Source organism: Lathamus discolor, chromosome 3, assembly GCF_037157495.1.
Source record: "Lathamus discolor isolate bLatDis1 chromosome 3, bLatDis1.hap1, whole genome shotgun sequence".
NCBI classification, from domain to species: domain Eukaryota; kingdom Metazoa; phylum Chordata; class Aves; order Psittaciformes; family Psittacidae; genus Lathamus; species Lathamus discolor.
The window spans coordinates 110,761,019-110,774,095 of NC_088886.1; the positions used below are offsets into that span (position 1 = coordinate 110,761,019).

General features: G+C 41.6%; 1 protein-coding gene across 4 annotated transcripts in view; it reads right to left on the reverse strand.

Moving 5' to 3' along the window:
* The window catches only part of PKP4 (plakophilin 4), a 92,446-nt gene that overhangs the window by 65,671 nt on the left and 13,698 nt on the right, over positions 1-13,077 (reverse strand). The gene's annotated exons all lie outside the window — the stretch shown is intronic.

Here is a 13,077-nt window from a genome sequence, read left to right on the forward strand (position 1 = left end):
TCTCCATACACATAACATGATTTAATTGCCTTCAGAAGAAAGAAAATAAAGCTCAAGAGGTCTGATGTTACAAGTAGTCAATATTTCATTTTAGATTTTCAGAACAAACTCATTCAGTATTCCTAGAGGAAACAAATATGAACAGCACCTTCCTTCTTTTCACATGGAGCAGCTTACACCGCAGGTAAGCTCCAAGGCTGGGAGCTGACCTGTAAGACTTCACAGTCCTGGCCTGTTTTATCTGCAACCATCCCTTCTCTACCATCTGCCTTTTAAATGCTGAAGCAGCATAAAGCTGGGCACACACCACCTAAAAAGAAACAAGACCACTTACAAGATCAGTGGCTATGCTGTAAAGCTGCACATTCTGATTTGGCTGGAAGCACAGCTGAGCTGACCCCCATGTGATCTCTTGTAGAACTGCCCTACAGGATTGCTCACCCTGTCGGGGCATCTTCTGCACTTGTGCCTATACACAGAGGCCAAGTACAAGCAAAGCACTATGTGATCAGAGGACTTCTATGCTTCTGCAGGCAGCCCTGGGCAGAAAATATGAATGGAAACCAGAAAAGGGATGATTTAAGAGAAAGTACTTTTGCTCTGCTTTGTGCATACGCACTGTCAGAGAGGTGACCTGAGTTCAGGCTTACGAGCAGCTTCAAGTGTGTTAGCAGGTGAACTTTATGAACCACGCTATTCTAGTCTGCTGCAAGAGCTGGTAACACTAATAATGTGCAGTTTCACATCAGCCACTGAGGGAATCAAACAGCTACTTCAGAGAAATTCAAGTGAGATGAGTGATGAGAGCCAGCGGAGTGGTCCTGGGGGTAAAATGTGGCGCAGGAGACTGGTCACCCATCAGCTCCTACCACTGCAAATGAAAAAAAAGCTGCTTCCAAAAGCACATCAAAGCAAGAGCCTAACTCTGGCTCAGTTGCTTTCTGGAGAAGAGTCTCGCCTCCCCTCAGTGACTGCACAAGTTACACAGGGAGACTGGCCAGTGATCTGAAAAGAGTCTGCATAAACAGCCCATTCTCGCATTTATCTTCTGGAACAAGGAAAAAGCAGTTGCACAAATAACGTGCTGCCAGGTGTCTGGTGTCAGGATTGCAGAGGGAAATCTGAGCACGCTACATTAGTGACACAAAGAGCAACTCCTTTTCCTTCTTCCCCCACTTTACCTTTCAACAAGACCACAAACATGGCTAGTTAAAGACTATACCTTCTACTCCAGAACAAATTTAAACCCAGAGTTCCTTGCTCTTCCACCACAACCCCAGCAAAGCTCTTCCCACCCCATCCCCTCACCCACCTCCTGCTCTGGGGGAAAGGAGGCCCCGACACCCGGCCCCAGCGCTGTCCCTCCCCACAGCCCCACGTGCACTGCGGCCTGTGCCTGCCTTGCCTCAGTGCCTTGCCAGTCCTGGCTGGCTCCCAACAAACTCGTCTCTGAGATTCAGAGATTCAGTGACAGAACCAGGGAGGGAACGGACGGGAGTTCAGGCAGGCGAGGCGCCGTGCTCCAGCCAGTGTAGGGCAGCCGCACCCACACATGAGCCACCAGGGTGGCAGGACTGGCAGCCCCGCGAGTCCGCCAGCTACCGGAGTCCCTATCACAGAGCAACGACAACAGTGCACACACACCCCAAAAAAAGAGAAGGAGAAAGGACGGAAACAAAACCAAATATAACTATTTCCACCGGCGTTCCTTCATCACCAGGCCGACCTCAATCAGAGCCAAAGCACCTGTGGGTGCACATGTCTGAAGGAGACTAAGGTGGGTCTTGTGCAATGGGAACAAGAAATCTTACTCTGGAGAATAGATATCAACTGATCCTACATGCTATTTGGCTGTCAAATGACCACTAAATGAATAACCAGACATAGTTGGCTATTTTTGCAACAACATTCTTGTTCATGTTAAGCTTGCTAATGCAAAGCCAGCCACATGGATACTTCTGTACACTAGCCGTGAGCCTGGTGCACGCCTAGCGCTTCACTCCTCCTAGAACCAACCGAACAGCATCCAAGCAACACGCTCTAATAAAGTGAAAGATGTAACCTCGAGACTTTAGAAAATGAAAACGTATTCCTTCAAGGTTTTACTTGTATGGGAACTCTTTCATCAAGATGTAATAATGCTAAGAATCACAGAATACATGTCATGATTCCCTGGGTCATACATGATTTTTAAAATCACTTTCCACGGTTCTTTTGTGACTACAACTCAATATTTCAGGTTTCCAAATCGACTGTTAAATTTGCAAGCATATAATGCAGAAAGAAAACTACCCAGTCAGGTTTTTCACTCATTTACAAATATTTGCTAAGTAACAGAAGACCACGTCTCCAAAACTCTCACAAGTAACACGAGCTTCTTCCAGAAATGGGCTGCTTTCTTGTCCATACATCCCAACACATCTTTATCTGCACAGTAACCAGGGAAGTGTTCACTGTGCTTTGGGATTTCCAGGTGAGAAGCACAAAATACAGGATATTAAACAAAGCCAGTCTTTTAAGTAAGAAAAGGCAGCACTGAAATCCCAAATAAGCAGTTGCACATCTCCATAGCTTTAAATCAATTAAATATTTAGATTTGTTGTGGCCTTACCCTGATGGGCAGCTCAGCCCCAGGCAGCTGCTCACTCACACCCCCCGCCCCAGTGGTATGGGGAGAGAATCAAAGGGTAAAAGTGTGAAGACTCATAGGTTGAGATAAAGGATGTTTAACAGAGAAAGCAGAAGCTGCATGAGCAAGCAAGGCAAAATAAGGAATCCATTCAGTGCTCCCCACGGGCAGGCAGTGTTCAGACGTTCCTAGGACAGCAGGGCTCCATCACGCATAACAGTGACTCAAGGAAGACAAACACCATCACCCTGAATGTGTCCCTCCTTCCTTTTTCCCCCAGCTTTTATTGCTGAGGATGACGCCACATGGCCTGGTACACCCCTTTGCTCAGTTGGAGTCCACTGTTCCAGTTGCGTCCCTTCCCAGCTCCTTGTGCATCCCCAGCCACTCACTGGCAAGGCAGGGTGAAGAGCAGAACAAGCCATGAACCTGTACAAGCACCGTTCAGCAGTAACTAACGCACACCCCTGGGTTATCAACAATGCTGTGGTGACAAATCCAGAACGTAACCCCATAGGAGCTACCATAAAAAAAAAAAAAAAAACTCTATGCCAGCCAATACCAGTACAAGTCAGCATGGTCACACTTTCAAACTTCCAGTTCTTTCCGAAGGTTTAACTACAGTTCACAAAAGATAAGTTATGAGACCTTAAAGCACTGAGATCAAAGCAATATTTATTCCATCAAACAAAAGGCACTTCTTAATTTTCTTTAAGACATACATGGAAGAAAAGCACAGGTTGGTTGAATTTTTTACTTATTTGGAAAAAAAAACACATAAAATTGACTTTTTGAAGCTTCTATTCTATGATGTGCCACAAAAGCACTATATAAATACAGTGGTGATTCCTTTTAAGCGATCACTTTCAAAATATATTGTCTAAATGAATGTTTAAAACTAGACCAACTAGGAACCTCTACAAAAATATGATATAATGAGCACAGATGGGAAGATGATCTCAATTTGTCTCTTCCATAATTTTTCTGTCACTCTCTTCTCACCCCAGCACTGTGAAATAACTCTTCACCATATCTGTAGTAAATTTCTGTAACAAACCAGTCAAGAAAATGCTCATCTGAACCGCTTGGAAGGCATGGTAATTTGAACTGAAAATATACCCAACATTAAGTTTCTCGTAAAAACACTCAGATGAAAACCAATCAAATTATTAATGAAGATGTCAGTGTTAAACATACATCTATCGCTGTGCAAAAAGGTGTAATTAGAGAGCTATACCCTTCCACATAGGCAGTTGTTTTAATCACTGTTCTTTCAATTAACACATTTCTTGGCAAAGTTACGAGTTTTCTAATCTTGATTTCAAGATAAGACAACTGTTGGCTTTGATCTGACAAATACTTATGTCCAAACTTCAGCTAATACAAACGAGTACGCTCATTCACTTCACCTCCTGCATGGCCAGGCAGCTGCCATGCAGGTGACAAGGTGCAGGAGAGGGAAGAACAGGAATGTGAGATGATCTTCACAGCCCAGTCCCACAGAGGACCCAGTCCCCACCACCATGCATCTGTCTAGGCACACCCTTTAAGGAAAGGAGCTCAGAAAGTCAAGTCAGATTTTCACAGTCACCTTAAGGGAACAGAAAATGCCAAAAGCAGGTTCATAAGAACACCTCTTTCTTCCTTGTAAAAGACTTGAATTTACTGGCTGAAGATGCTCCCTGGACTTAGTTGTGTTACTGCCTCCTTTGGGTATGCATAACTGAATCATTATTGGAAAACAAGCAACCAGACCTCACCCTACGAAAAATTAGATTCACAGTTATTTTGCCTGACTCTTGTGTCATGGCAAAGCAGTTAGGTGCCACCCAGAACAGGAAACTTTATTTCTACATCTTTCCCAGTCTATCCTCTATCCAAATCCTCACACCCTACAACCCAGTATCACAGCTACTAAACTGCAGTCAGGATGGATGCAGGACTGCTTCCTACAAACCTTACGCATTGATGGATCACACAATATACACAAAAATCATTTACGGATACACCTTAAAGTTTCCTTGTGTTCTGGCTCTTTTAATTCTCAAATTGCTCCTGCACATTAATGATATCAAGATCTACGTAGCCATAATGAAAATTCAGAAAACATATTTTACTGTTCTACTGCTCTGTGCAATGCATTTCAGCATACCTTGTTCACATCTTAAAATTACTAAGTACAAGAAGAAATGTTTCCAGATTTCAGTTCTCTTCTATTGCAAAGAATGCATGAGAACCGAAAAATTTAAATGTTTTGAGGTATCTTTTGGTGGAAGTTGCAGAAGCACAGATTAGTGCATGGTATAAATGGTTCCAGTATAGCTCTAAAGTGTAATGTGAGATCCTTTGAAACTTTGGGGAAGATTAGCAGTAGACAAGGAAAATTTGCTACTGTTTTCTGCGGACTTCAGTCTGATAAAAAGAACATCTTGTCATCTTGTTGGCAACGTCACTGGTGGTATCCCTCAGGTCTCAGTATTAGGGACAGTGTTGTTTAATATTTTTACTGACAATCTGGTTAAGGAGATTGAGTGCACCATCAGTAAATTTGCAGATGACAACCAAGATGCACAGGACTGTTAATCTGCTGAAGGATAGGAAGCTCTGCAGAGGGATCTGGACAGGCTGGATCAATGGGCTGTGGCCAGCTGCATGAGGTCCAACTAGGAAAAATTCTGGGTCTTGCACTTGGGCCACAACAAGCCCATGCAATGCTACAGGCCTAGGGAAGACTGACTACAGCTGGCTAGTTGAAAAGAACCTGGGGGCATTGGTCAGCAGCCAGCTGAACATGAGCCAGCTTGTGACCAAGCAGCCAAGGGCACCCTGGGCTGTATAAGAAATAGTGTGGCCAGCAGGGCCAGGGCAGTGATCCCCCCCTGTACTCGGCACTGGTGAGGCCGCACTTCAAATACTGTGTTCAGTTCTGGGCCCCTCACTATGACAGAAATACTGAAGTGCTGGAGTGGGTCCATGGAAAGGCAGTGAAGCTGGTGAAGGGTATGGAAAGAAAGTCTTAGGAGGAACAGCTGAGGGAACTGAGGTTGTTTACTCTGAAGAACAGAAAGCTCAGGGGGAACCTTATGGCACTCTCTACAACTACCTGAAAGGAGATTGTAGTGAGCTGGGGGTCGGTCTCTTCTCCAAAAGTAACAAGTGATAGGACAAGAGGTAACAGCCTCAAGCTGCATCAGGGAATTTTTAGACTAGATACTAGGAACAATTTCTTCTCAGAAAGGGGGATCAGGCATTGGAACAGGCTGTCCAGTGCAGTGGTTGAGTCACCATCCCTGGAAATATTCAAAAAACTGTGTAGATGACGCCCTCAGTGACATGATTAAGTGGTGGCCTTGGTAGTCCTGGAGTAAAGGTTGGACTTGATCTTAAAGGTCTTTTCCAACCTAGTTGATTCTATGATTCTATGAAAATAAAGCTGTTCAATTTGAAGCCTCTAGTCTGAAATACCCTACACAACTCTGAAAATAGCAGCTTTTCTGTCTTCTCTACCATGCAGGCGCACTCAAATGGCTTCATGAAACCATGCAGTAAGACGGATCTGAGCCACCAAAAAGAGTTAGCTTTCAATCCAAGAAGTGTGCACCAGAGACCATCTCTTTAGGCAGCTGCAGGGATTTGCCCAAGTAAATAATGATTTAACAGCCACGTTAACTGCCTCAGGATACCTATAGCCTCCACTATACACAATTGGCTTGCTTTCATCTAGCACACAAAAGCTCCAACTCCTAAAAATCTCCCAGATGTTTTCGTTTTGTACAAATGCAGCAGACTCCTCGGCACCTCAGCACTGGTGACAGGGCAGAATCACCAGTTTTCTTTAGTAGCCTGCCAGTCCTGGCTTTCACACCAGTCCTCTGAGCATGCAGTGAGGTTGTAGGTTGCCAAGATGGGTAATACTTTCTTTTGTGTCTGACCAAATGGCCAAACAGCTGCAAAGCAAATAGGTTCAGTGAGTTCATCTGACACAAAGCTGTGCTTTTTCGGTGGGAGGTAGGGATGCATTTTTCTGAACCAGTTGATTTTGCAGCCATATAATCACTGATGCAAGGAAGGAACGGAATACACAGTTAAGGAGCAGAGGAGAAAAAAAGAGAACTCACTAAACTGAATGTACAAAACAACGTTTTAATTCTTCATTCCTGTTAGTCGCTACTCTCCACTTTTCACTGCTCCTCCTATTGTTCTCTTAGAGATAGCCAGATAGTTTTTTGCCAACACAGAGTAATCCATCCCCTGTACGGCAGCCCAAGGAAAAGCCAGACCTTTCAACGTTCCTGCAAGACAGCAAAAGTGATGCTTTTCCACAGCTTCCTACTCACCTCCCTTTGTATTCCTCTTGCACTCCTTACACAGGTTATTCTCCCAGATCTTCTCTGTACCCATGCTCCCTGTTTCCAAGCCTCCCATTGCTGATCTGAAGCCAGTAACAAGTCACAAGAGTAATCCGCACTGAAGAGGTAATATAATTCTTACGAATGCTGTCGACTAGGCTAAGATAGACTGTATTTCATGAAGGAAACATGAGAAAAACAATGAGCAACATCTCATTACTAAAAACCCTCTTATTTCCTAGCCACAAGATAAACTTAAGCAACAGGAGTAAATCACCAAAGACATGAAAGCAATACTCATTAGCATAGAATTAAAAAAAAAACCAGCTCCAAAAAGCTAAAACCAACTTGCTGGGACACTGACATGTTATTTATTATACAACTTATAAATCTACACTTAGGCACCAAGGCATCTCAGCTCTTGGTCAGAAACTCTTCTTTTTCCATCCTTTACAGTATAAGTGAAAAAAACCAAGACTTAGTATATTTCTATAGTTTTTAGATGAGGACATGATTAAATTTTATCTGATTTTTTTGAGCTACTCCACAGACATGTCAGTACACTTCCAGGCATGAGTAGCTCCCATTAGCTTCATCCTGCTACAAGGACAGTGTTGCTCACCTACAAACCAGGCAGCGATTTACATTCTCAAGCTTTGCGCAATCAAGTGACTGAACTAAGACAAACTCTGTATTATGTCTACCAGCCTATAGTTATGTGTAGGATGAAAAACCAGCAGATGACAGCTTACCCACTTGCAAAGATGATGCAAGTAATTAAAAATGGATTATGTGAAAGATGGCTCAAACGTTTACATGAAAAATAGGTTTTAAAATTTCCAGATGCAGTAAGTCATGCTGCTTCAAATATCACACTACAGGCTAAACATTCCGTTCAGATATCACTTTTCTTTATGGACACTAGTAGTGCAGAAGTTTTGCTCATGTGGACTTAAGGATGAATCCAGGGAAGAAAATATAATATCAGATGAAAACATGGAAGAAACTGACTTCTGTAATGACAGCATAAAACCACCTGCACAATCACGGAGACCAAGTCCCACCCTAATAAAAGAAACCTACCGGCAACTGATATGTTGTTTAAGAAAAGTAGGAGATGCGTTTAACTACCTTACTGCTAAATTACTGTCTTCCTCAGCCCTTTTTCTTTTCAGGATACATTTCCCTCCCCCTTTTGTTTTTGCTTTTTCTAATTTAAATACATGCAGCTTCAAAAGGCAATTGGTGCTATGTCCTTTTAAAAATATTAAACATTATTATGTTAGCTTTTGGATAAACGAAATACATTTTTACTTTTGTTACCACTCCTAGTAACAGCCTTTTTGTGCTCTGTTTTTTTTTTGGCCCATGGCTACATACTTTAACTCCACTCTAGTGAGCAGGCAAGATTCTACATCCTCAAATATCCAGTTGTAACATGCTCACAAGATTAGTATTTTTTATAGCTTTCAAATCATTCATCAGAAGATATCAGACAGGTATAGCAAGGCAACCATTTTAAATAAAGGCATATTTACAATCATATCCTTCAAGGCTTGAGGCAGTATTTGTAGCTCACCTTAAAAAAAAAAAAAGAATCTTTGCCATCTGAAGGATGCCTGGAGGGCATTAACGTCTCACAAATATATGAAGTACCACAAGCTAATTGACAATGAAATTTTCAGTATTTAAATCAACAAGACTCCATGCCTCAAAGAGAAGAAAAAGGACAGACTCCAAATCTGACCCTTTCATCGGACCCACACCAAGTCTGCTCTGCTCTGTTGTGCCAATGTATCTGCATTCACTGCCATCTAGAACCACCTCATCAGAGCACAGTGCTCAAAACCAGCTCTGCAGACCAGCAAACAAACATCACATTTATCTTGAGGGATAAAGTTCAGCCTCATCCTAGTGTCGGCTGATGGGGAGGAGGGATACATAGCACCACAGAAGGATTTTAGATTTTCCAAACAGACTGTCAGTGATAAAAGACATTCGTCAATTATTCATTTAACCATTCATAGAAGGATAAATTCTTAGTTTGGTGTTGGAATAGTGTCAGTTAATTTAGGGTATGAAGTCATTCAGAACAAATGTCACAAAACAACATAACTTAAAAACTGTAACAGACAAGAGTAACTGCAGTGCATATATGCCGTGCAGTGCTGCTACTAAATGCTTCCAAAGTGTAGGAGCTCCAAACTGCTACTTTTTCAATCTCCCACCTGAAAACTCCTACAAGCAAACAAATAGAAGTTAACCTGAGAATAACTCTAATACACGAACACTACCAAGCAGAACCATAACTGTAGCTGCTATTCAATTTCTACTTATATTTTCTCCTAACCCAGTAAAATCATCACTGAAGTATTACTCCATACATTCTTGCTAGGTATAATGCACACTAACTGAAGGCAGATATTCAAATTGGAAGCATTATAAAACCAAAGTTATTTTATATGTATTTATCAAAGTATGCTTTTCAATTCTGTCATACAGTATATTGGAAGAAAATTATTACATAAACAATGATCCCAATGATAAAAACTAACAGCTACCACCAGAATTTCAAAAGATAGCTGAAGAGACTTCCAGAACTCCCACTGCTTTGCCAGTGCAAGTTTTTGGGGGACATGGTGTTACATGTATCACTGAGATGGTATGGAACTGGACACTACCAATCCCTGTTGCATCCTGCCTTTAAAACCAACCAGACTACATCAGTGGTGTGATTTCACCTACGGCACAGACTCGTGATTTTACTGACGCTGCAGTCTCCACTGCTGCACTGAGAACTGTGGTTCAGGAATAAGTGACCATCGAGCAGCAGCTTAAGTCAGGTTTAGCAGGGAGAAAAATCCAACTATGCCAGGCAAAATCTAGAAACTGATGATGTTGAAACTTCCGATTCTGACATAAAAAGGACATGGAACTGTTGGAACAAGTCCAGGGGAGGGCCACGAGGATGATCAGGGGACTGGAGCACCTCCCGTATGAAGACAGGCTGAGGAAGTTGGGGCTGATCAGCCTGGAGAAGAGAAGGCTGCATGGAGACCTCATAGCAGCCTTCTGGTATCTGAAGGGGGCCTGTAAGATGCTGGGATGGGACTCTTCATTAGAGAACGTAGTGGTAGGACAAGGGGTAATGGGTTCAAAATTAAACAGGGGAAGTTTAGATTGGATATAAGGAAGACGTTCCTTACTCTGAAGGTGATGAGGCACTGGAATGGGTTGCCCAGGGAAGCTGTGGAATGCTCCATCCCTGGCGGTGCTCAAGGCTGGCTTGGACAGAGCCTTGTGTGGGATGGTTTAGTGTGAGGTGTCCCAGCCCACGGCAGGGGGTTTGGAACTACATGATCTTAAGGTCCTTTACAACCCTAACTATTCTATGATTTTACTTGGGATGTGTTTATAAGTTCTTTAATGCAACCTATGGCTGTTCCTGCTCAAATGATTACTACAGAAATGTCAAATTATCGCATAACAATGACAGATTGGGGAATAATGCTGTTCTCTAATAAATATGGCTATAGATTAGCTATAGGTTTTACTAAAATATAGTTTTATCAATTATTAAACTGTAGCATACTCCTCATTTTACTCTGAAACAGAACTGCATGCACAGCAAAGTTCAGTTTATTGCTAAGAATGCTGTGTGCAAACTTCTATATTTAAGCAAATGGAGCTCTCTCTTCTCCAAGCTAGATGCTAAAAAAAAAAAAGTTGTGTATAGCATATTCTGCATGAATTAGACAGCAAACATCTGGCTTTTAAGGCCAAAATTACCAACACTTCAATCAGTTCTCTAATCTCCCTCAAGCAGAGGTCTCATTGGTATTATTTCTCTGAGGTATATTTGACACTGTTTACCCTTAAGATCTTTAAGTACTGGTAGCAAGACTACACATAATTCTACTCAATTTTAGTATTTCTACTAATACTTTATAAAGATATGAAGAGCTGTGAAGCACCAAAATTTACAAGTGACATTATGATTAGAGGAGACCAAAGATAACTGAGTAACTTGAAGAAAATTATAAAGCAAAGTAAATAAGATAATGTTGATAAATGCAAAATTATACACACTTCTCCTATCAAAGTGAACCATATGCCTTCCCACAGTAGGAGGTAGATGATAGAAGCATAACTATAAGGTTATACACACTCAGATTAAAATGTTTGGCTAGGCATGAAACTTTCTGCAAGTGCTGCAAGGGAAAAAAGTCAGGTCAATGGTACATTAAATAATGTCAATAATTTTAGCCATACTCTGAAATAGTGCATATGCAGTGCAGATGCGCATATATAGTACAGATGCCCATAGTGCAAAATATAGACAATTCAGTATACAGCAACAAGAAAATTCAGAGGGGCAGAAAACTAAAATATATTCAGAGGGATAGAAAATGGAAAGAATAAAGATTAAGTGTGGAAAGAGTAAAAATGGGAAACAAATACAGAATGATAGCCAACGGTTCACGTTTTTTACTGATGCCCAGTTAAACCAAGAAACTCTCAGACCAGTATTCACAGGCTTCCTGTTGTGTGCAAGTACTGCATCTTTATGCAGCACTCGATGATGCTGTGATTTTCTTCTCTCAGTGAAAAAAAATTCTCCCTGCAAAAACTGCTACAGGCATACAATTTTATCATGAGATGGCAAAATTTTGCGTCAAAGTTTACCAGCTGAAGACACAATTCAGATAGTGTCTAGCTTGCCTGCCTCAGCTACTGAAAGACTGAAAACATGACGCACATGTACTTTAAAAGCTCAAATCCCAAGTTTCAATGGACTTTCAAATACTGGTCACAACAACATCATTCTTATTCCTACCTTTTAATTCCCTGCCCCATATTCTAGTGTAATTCTAATTTCTGAGCAGGAAAAATTAAGCACATCAAAACCAGTAACAGGCCCTAGAAGTTCAAGTGTTAAAAAATAGAATGTACTTCTGACAAATCCACACTATCAAGTCTACCTAATTTTGCTCTATGACGAGCAGCAGAAGAAATACATCTTGAATGTAAAGCTTTTGCCACTGCCATGCGGCCTTGTAACTTGTGGCCAGAGTAACTTGTTAGAAAGTTGTAATCAAGCAATAGTTCACAGTTCACTTGTGCTGGAAGAAGGCTTGAAATGGACTGTCAGTGGTGCTGCCCCAACACAGCTACCTGGGACAGCAAATGAAAGGTGGCAACACTGTGAGCATTTTGTACATAATGGCTGGGAGAGGGGAGGGGAACATGTGAGTCGTGGAGCATCAGGGACAGTATTCAGAGCAAGAACTATAGAAGAATCTATCTAAAACCAAAGGCCAAGCTCAAAAGCAGCCAATCCCAACTCTAACTTAATATAGAAGCTTATCTAGCCATCCCAGTGTTACCTATTGATTTCACATTACCTCCACATGCAGAATCCTGCCTTGCCTATACTGAAGTTCACCCAGGCTACAGATATGATCAAAGTCCTACACTGAAGCAGGAACAACTGCACTACAGAATACAACTAACAATATGACATGAAACTGGGATGCCTATAATCAAAACATCCTTTCCTGTGACAAAGGTGGGGGGGGGGGGTGGCAGAAGAGAGAAACATACCTCAGTTTATCTCTCCTGTTTATTCCATTTCCCACTGCACTGAAATGCACCATCTTCTCAGTGTGCTTAACTAAAGAAGAATGTCCAGTTATGTACACCTAATTTTGTATTGAATCAATTGAAAAGTCAGAAAAGAGTAAGCAAAGCTAAACTAATTTTATGTAGGAGTTGCCTGTGTTTGGATACAAAACAGAGACTATTGGGAAAAGTGGTAAGAGCTGAAATATTGAAGTCGCCGAAGGAAAGACAAAACAATCATCAAGAATAATATTTAAAAGCTACTGCTATTTCCTTGCCAGGTATCAGACAACATCAATGACATTAATTATTTGTTACTGCCTCTTCTAAATGGGATACTGGGGTGCTCTTCCCCATTTGAAGTTATTTTTGCTGTGCTTTAACATCAAGCTCAAAATGAAGAGTTTAAAACACAGCTATCAAAAGCAAATCCTCTCAATAACACGGAATAGTTGAAAAATTGCACAACTTTAAGTC